Source organism: Camellia sinensis, chromosome 13, assembly GCF_055761805.1.
Source record: "Camellia sinensis isolate YWXY chromosome 13, ASM5576180v1, whole genome shotgun sequence".
Lineage (NCBI taxonomy): Eukaryota > Viridiplantae > Streptophyta > Magnoliopsida > Ericales > Theaceae > Camellia > Camellia sinensis.
Genome location: NC_138973.1, coordinates 49,064,911 through 49,070,505, shown reverse-complemented (window position 1 = coordinate 49,070,505; position 5,595 = coordinate 49,064,911). Strand labels below are relative to the sequence as shown.

Below are 5,595 nucleotides of genomic sequence, written 5' to 3'. Positions count from 1 at the left end.
GCATGTGTGCACGCATTTCGAGAGTCTCATTTTTCATCTCATGGCTACTGATGCGAGTATGGATGAGGTCCACTCATGTTAGTGTAAGTCCATTTTGTATTGTGTATGCCATTTCATTTCATAGCATTGTGTATGCTAGGTTGTATGTTAGCGCATTGTGTATGCCATGTTACCTCGTGCATCGTGTATGCCATTTCATAGCATTGTGCATGCTAGGTTGTATATTAGTTGCATTCATGCATGTCATGCATATTGCATTGTGCTTGGGATAGGAGTTAGCCCGAGCACGGGAAACGAGGGACGTTTCGTACTTCGAGTGACGGAATGTCTCTCAATTCCCAGTCACCGACACTCCAGATTATCCATGATGGAGTTTAGGTCTTGTTGTGTTTATATGTGCATTCATTTCATATCGAGTCGTGCAATTAGACTCCTCGTCCATCATGCATCGATATGCGTGATTGGTGGCACAAGGATCGAGGACTACACTCCCCGAAGAGTAGTCATGCATACATATGTAAAAATACTTTGCCATGCCCCTTTGTTGCTCTCTGTTGCAGCAAATCAAAAATCGGCAGCCTTCCGGAGCTTGGCATGCATTCCAAGAACAATTGCAAACAGAGGCAAATCGGGGCATCACGAGGGATTCTCCATACAAGGAAACCCGAGCATACATCATTCATCATCCGGAGCAGATTTGAGGCAGTTCCTGGCTTGCATGCCAATTTATTGCTTTCCTAGTTAAATTTGTTAATTAATTAGGGTTTTGTACTTATTCGGACTGTATTATTCATTCGGGACTGTATATTATTTATTCGGACCCTCTGCGCGAGGGAACAACTGTAATAAGTGTGCGTGTGTGTGATGTATGTCTTCTAACCCCACGTCTTTCTCCCTTTTATTTATCCGCTTATGTTGGTTAGATTAGGGCATGTTTCAATTAGCATACAGTATGAGAGCATGTTTGCATTCATTCATCTGTCTTGTATGCACCGGGCTCAGCGCATCATACTAACTGCATCGTATTTTCAATTCCAAGTTGAATACGTGTTAGCTGTAGCATTTCATATGCCATGTTTAGAATAGCCGAGCCTGCTATAAGTTGCACTCTTGCATGTGTTGCATTAGGTATTTCTGTATAATTAGGATCATGCATGGATTTCTAATTAGCTTCTGTTTTGGCTTGGAGTACTCGGTAAGTTTTATGCTTTAGCATCCTTGCATGCATGTGAGTGACTGCCATGAATAGCATGCTTACCATGAGGCTATATGCTTATGTGATATAACTGCCTGAGTGCCTGTGGGTGAAGGTTGGGTTATTTGAATTGGAACAATTCATCAAATGTGCATTTTAAGCCCACTAGATAGTGGCAAAATCATGTTTTCTAAGCCCACCCGAGGGTGGCAAATCCACGTCTTAGCCTACTTGCAGGTAGCACCATCAAACCATTTTCAAATAAACAAACATGAAACGTTTTGATCCAATCCAGGCGACCCAGTCTATACTTGTATGTTGTGCGCATCACATAGTAAATCTAGGCTAATAACCGGAATAAGAACGCATAATGTTTTTAAAAATAGATATCATGGTTAGTAGAGGCCGATCTTTGATCGGGCAAGCGGGGGTGCTCACGAAGTGACCTTCCCCAATCGTACCCAAGTTCCCGAGCCGAGGCAACTTTGGTGATGACGGACACGTGGCCTTAGGCAAACGAGTCAGGGTTTCCTAAATTTCCCCAAAATAAAACATTTAGGTGGCGACTCTATATCTGGCAAAGCAGTCCATGTTTGGCACTTCTTTCAAAATCTGTTTTCTCAAAATGATTTGCCGAATTTGGACTCTTTGGTTCAGATTTAGAACCGTGACAATTTGAGAGTCCGAGCTGTAGTGAGCCCGATATCGAACGGAACGGGGAGGGGGGGACTCGTTCCTCTCCGGGGCGTTCGGGGGACGTCTACAGTTTCTGGCGACTCTGCTGGGGAGTTAGAGAACTTGACTCGAACTCATGATATCTTGTTTTGACTACACTTGTGTGTTTCTTTGCATTGGTGCGCCTAGGATACCGTGTTTGCCATCTGCTATTCCTGAATGGTTTGCCAGAGGCTTGTCTTGTCAAGGCATGACCATAAGGCTGACCGGTTATGGGCTCTGCCAGTATGGAAACACAAACCCCGGTTTTACCAGGGCACTTTTTTGACCATTCGACCTAGTGCATATTCGGATCCATAGTGACCATTCCAAACTAGGACAGGTTGCTTACCCGTTTATAGGTTGTTTGAAATCGCTGCGTGCGTAGTGAAACCCTAGCTCCTGACAAAATAGGATAGGGAAACCCTACCCCAACATAGGGGTGTTTTGGCTCTCACTTGTCTGCTATGTGCTTTTAGAGTGCGTCTCTATAGGAATGCATGTATCAGTCTACAAGTTTGGACATTAGGCCTGCGGGCACCAGTTTAGTAGTTTGGGCATCAGGCCTGCGGGCACCAATTCAGTACTTTGGGATTCAGTTCACCTGAGGGTATCAGTTTACGGGCAAAATTTTGGGCAGAATTTTGTAGGAGGCACAGTCATTCAGCTCTGCTCATATGGGTTATCGTGAAATCGGGCTGAGATGCTGCATGTTTTCTCTTTTACTAGATAGTCTGGGAACCATAACTTCAGAGGGCTCCAATATCCCTCGGGTACACCGAACTTGTGTTGATAGACTTTGTCGGGTCAGAGATTCAGTTCAAAGGCAATCAGTGTTCCTTTACCAGAGGCAGGGTGAAAAGGTTGGTCAGGCACAGACCACCAGTAAAGCAGCTACCAGCTCAGTGGTCTTTGAACAGCCAGGTTGAGATTTCTGAGCCTACTGCAGACACAGGTATACTAGTTGCTCAGTTAGATCAGGACAATATGTCGGGTCTGGAAGAGATGGTGCGCCAACTCCAGGATAGTATGAAAGCAATGCAGCAAGATGCTGTCCGTCAAGCGGAATTCACCAAGCAACAGGCCGTGGTCATAGCCCAACAGGCAAAGACAATTGCCAGGTTAGAGCAGCAAACTGGAGTATCTACTTCACACCAGGCTCCTCCCCCACCAAGAGTTCCCATACTCGAGGAGCACTACTACAAATATAGATAAAGATCACACTTTTTTGGTGTGATGTATGTTTTTTAATCACACCTTTTAAGTTTTATTAAAGTGTGGTCTTTAGGAGTGTGATTAAAAATGGTCATTTTTAATCACACTTTTTAAGTGTCATTAAAAAATGCTTTCATCACATCTTTTAAGTGTGATTAATAATATTTAGATCACACCTTTTAAGTGTGATTAAAAATATTTAGATCACACCTTTTAAGTGTGATTAAAAATATTTAGATCACACCTTTTAAGTGTGATTAAAAACTTTAGTTCACACCTTTTAAATGTGATTAAAAACTTTAGATCACACCTTTTAAATGTGATTAAAAACATTTAGATCACATCTTTTAAGTGTGATTAAAAATATTTAGATCACACCTTTTAAGTGTGATTAAAAACTTTAGATCACACCTTTTAAGTGTGATTAAAAACATTTAGATCACACCTTTTAAGTGTGATTAATAACTAATAAAACCTGTGATAAAAAAAAAAATTTGACATATTTAAAGAATAATCAATATTATTTTTGCACGCGCATTTGAATAATGTAATACACACTATATACTATATTTTGAATCACAACCATATATTGAATGAAATAATATCATATATTTCATAAATGAAAGTTAAATGTTTAAAAGTATATACAAAGAAATTAATAAAAAAAAAATTAACTGTGATTACATACATTAAAAAATAAAAAATAAAAAACTTGAAAAAAGTAAGTTCTTGAATTCTTTGACCATATTTTGCATCTCTCCAAGAAATTTCTGACCTGAAAAATAAAAAAACAAATTAATTTAAAAACCGCCAGAAGCATATGAATAAACTTACTAATTAATTTATAAACTTACATTTAGATCACACCAAAAATAATGTAATTTATCCAGTTGTTAAACTGCCCCAATCCTTTCCCCACAGCCACCAAAAATGACATAATTATTTTGATTCTCCACACAAATAGTATAAAGCTACAAAAGATATTGATACCCTTGTAGAAACCAAAATAAATCATCAAGGCATGAATGATTTCAAACTTTCTTAAGCTAGAATAATTTAATAATAAAACAAAAAAGTAATCTTAAACTCAAGATATGCACTTGTAGAAAATGACAATATTATTTGAGAAACAAGACATTTAATAATTAAAATAGTCCAAAAGAGTCCCAGGTAAATCATACAATCATTGAACACCAACCACAACCAAAATAATAAAAACAATGTCTGGCACAACATTTGGACCTCAATGAAAAAATTAGCTTCAAATCCAAACAAGTGATGAATCATGAATCTATTACAGTGTGAGACTCCAATACCAAACAAAATATGTCTAACAAACATATGCAAATTTCAACAAAAATTTAATCAATCTCCAAGCTAAGAATAAATATGGAGTTAATAAGGCCAATAGATGATACAGGAAGAGTTTTCTGTTACAGGAATCAACATATCACATATGGCATTAGAACCAGTTATAGTGTTTCTAATACCATCTTATGGATCCCAAAACAAACAGTATATGCATGTCAAATTATTAGTTTTCTTTGCACAACCGAAACATTTTCTGTTTTATATAATCAAATAAATTTTTTTAATTTCTATGGGAAATCAAAATACTCACGCAAACATATTATGTTTGAAATTCAAAACTTGAAGAAGCAAAACAAACCTTGTTGGATCCATTTTTGCAGTCAAGGATTTAAGGGAAAAAAGTAGACCGAACATGAGCTTGTGGTCCTGCTGGTATGTTAACATCCAATGAAGAAAATTTCCAATTTAACCATCACTGATTTAACTTGAGACTTTTACACCCCACCATGAAAAAATTTCTTCACCCTTGCTCCCTATATAAACATCATCATCAAATAAAAAACACCATCACTAACATCATCCGCTCTTTCCTATCATAACCATATATATATACACATACCCATATCAGACATGATGCCTCAATTTTTTCCCAAACTAAAAATACAACTGTTACAATGAAGGAAAATTGGACTAAGAGGACACTTGACGACTTCTAATAGTGTCAAAATATGCCAAAAGGGAAAGAAGAAAAATATTGTAACTACTAAATACATTCAACAGATGCAACAACTATTGAGACTACATTACTAAACACTGCTAGAAAATTTATGATTGCTATGAAAGAGATTATTACACTATACACCCACAACCCGTCTCTATTCTTACTCACAGATATGTAAAACGTAAACAAAATCATGAACCGCCAATATACGATGCTACCCAACTCAGTTTTGTCATATATTCTAATAATTGAACTTCCTAATGATATCACAGCACTGTAACAAGCCCGCGGGGGGGCCTCGCTACAGCTCGGACTCTCAATGTTTGTCACGGTTCTTAATCTGAACCAAAGAGTCCAAATCTGGCAAGTCGTTTTGAGAAAACTGATTTTTGAAAAAGTAGTGCCAAACATGGACTGCTTTGCCAGATACAGAGTCGCC

At 38.1% G+C, this 5,595-nt stretch overlaps 1 long non-coding RNA gene across 1 annotated transcript; it reads right to left on the bottom strand.

Annotated features, from left to right (window-relative positions):
• Positions 1-3,713: 3,713 nt before the first annotated feature.
• On the bottom strand, positions 3,714-5,356 carry LOC145806145 (uncharacterized). The gene is made up of 2 exons (XR_014348829.1): positions 4,794-5,356; positions 3,714-3,899 (listed from the first exon to the last, which is right to left on the bottom strand). It is a non-coding gene; the product is annotated as an uncharacterized LOC145806145 (long non-coding RNA).
• Between the last annotated feature and the right edge of the window lie 239 nt (positions 5,357-5,595).